We start from the raw sequence: 1,940 nt of genomic DNA, 5'->3' as shown, positions 1-1,940 counted from the left end.
AGGGCGGCGGCGGGCTGGGTGGCGGCGGCGGCGGCGGTGGCGACGGCGACGGCGGTGGCGGAGACGGCGGTAACGGCGGGACCGGCGGCGGCGATGGCGGGCGAGGAGGCGCGGCGGGCGACCGGTCGAAGAGGTTGTGGCCGACGAGGCGTCCCATCCATACCGCGGCGTGGAAGGCGTCGGGCGGCGGCGACGGCGGAGGCCGTGGCGGCGGAGCGGGAGGAGGCGGCGCAGCCGGCAACGGCGAAGGCACCGGAGAGGGAGGAGGCGGAGGCGGCGGCGACGGCGGCGAGAGAGGGGATGGGCTGTCGATGCCCCGGAACATCATCCACCATTCCGCGAGCCGGTGGCGCACAGGCGCAGGCGCGGCCGATCCTGCGGCGGCGGTGCGCCCGGCGACCGAGAGTGCGCCGGCGAGGATGCGTGGCGGTGGCGGTGGCGGCATTTGAGCGCTGCTGGAAGGGGTGGGGAGCAGGCACGAAACCCGGGATTGAAGATCACCTTTTTTTTTTCTGTCGGCTTCGTTTCAAACCGGTGGAGAGTGTGTGTTTATTAAATGAACTCGGGGGCACGGGACGCGGCACAAACGGGGCACAAACGCCAGGCTGGAGAGTGTGTGTGTGTGTGTGTCGTCGTGGTTTCGTATCAAGAATACTCACTCACACACTCAAACCGGTGGGGCCTCCGAGTCGGGCGTAAAGCACGATTGCTCATGTTTTGCTCGCCTTCCCTGGGAAATAATAAAAACTCGGGAGCACGGGACGCGGCACAAACGGGGCACGAACGCCAGGCTACAAGCCCCGTGTTGTGTGACTGTCTCTGTGCGATTCCGGGCCCGGGGTGGTGCGTTTCCTACCCAGCTAGGGACTGAATCCTCGTTGAAAACAACAAAAATGTCAGACCTCATCTCTCTGAAGGTCGACAACTTCCCCTTCGAGACGACGACGAACGAGCTGACGGACCTCTTCTGTGCGCCTCGGCCCGCCGCGCCGCGCCCGCGCGCCTCCACTGCCGTGCACGCGCAGAACTCCTCCCGCCGCGCCCGCCTCGCCGCTCATGACTGCCGCACGCGCTTTGGCAGCCAAGTACGGCGAGGTCAAGGACTGCTACCTCCCCAAGGACCACGCCACCGGCAACTCGCGCGGCTTTGGCTTCGTCCGCTTTGGCTCGCAGGACGAGGCCGACGCCGCAATCAAAGGGTGCCGCCGCAGTAGTGGGTGATCGCGTGCTCCCGCGCTCCTGATTCGCCGATCCTGATTCGAGGGGAGATCGAGGCGGGCGGCGGTGGCGGGCAGCGGTGGGGCGCGGCGGGCGGGCAGTGAGGGGAGGCGGAGGGAGAGGCTGTGCGCGCGGCGCGGCGCTCGGCGCTCGCAGGTGTGTTCCGGTGTTGCAGAGGGCGGGCGGACGGCGGGGGCGGCGGCGGCAAGGGGTCGATGCGGGCGGTGTCGCGGCGGTGCGGGGATGGGGCGCGAGTTGCTGGCGGTGGTGCTGTCGGTCGGTGGGGGGCAAAGGAGGCGGGGGCAAAGGAGGCGGGGGCAAGGAGCTGAGACGGGCTGCTGCGGTGGCGGGGGATGCAGCGGCGAGATGAAGCTCTTCGAACGGTGGGGGGGGAGGGAGGAGCGGCAACGGCGGGGCCCTGGCGCTGGTGGCGAGATTGCAATCTCGGAGGGGGGGAGGAGGAGGAGCGGACATATGGCTAGCAGCATCCGGAGGGCGGGGGAGCGGTGCGGACAGCTTCGCCCAGGCGCCTGCGCGCGAGAGAGAGACAGAGAGAGAGAGGGAGGGAGAGAGATGAGAAAGAGAGAGGGAGAGAGAGAGAGAGAGAGGGAGAGAGATGAGAAAGACAGCGCGCGCCGCGCGAAACGCGAGCCACCCCCGTATCGGCCACAAGGATGGTTGTCCCATGACACATCCCATCATGTCAAGTGCAAAGCGGCTCT

General features: G+C 68.2%; 1 protein-coding gene across 1 annotated transcript in view; it reads right to left on the bottom strand.

Moving 5' to 3' along the window:
- EMIHUDRAFT_455496 (hypothetical protein) overlaps positions 1-1,940 on the bottom strand; it is a gene marked incomplete at both ends in the record, with an annotated part of 7,962 nt that overhangs the window by 3,412 nt on the left and 2,610 nt on the right. The window lies entirely within an intron of this gene.

Source organism: Emiliania huxleyi (assembly GCF_000372725.1).
Source record: "Emiliania huxleyi CCMP1516 chromosome Unknown EMIHUscaffold_144, whole genome shotgun sequence".
NCBI lineage: Eukaryota > Haptophyta > Isochrysidales > Noelaerhabdaceae > Emiliania > Emiliania huxleyi.
Note: the sequence above shows the minus strand (reverse complement) of the source record. Positions and strands in the feature narration are given on the sequence as shown.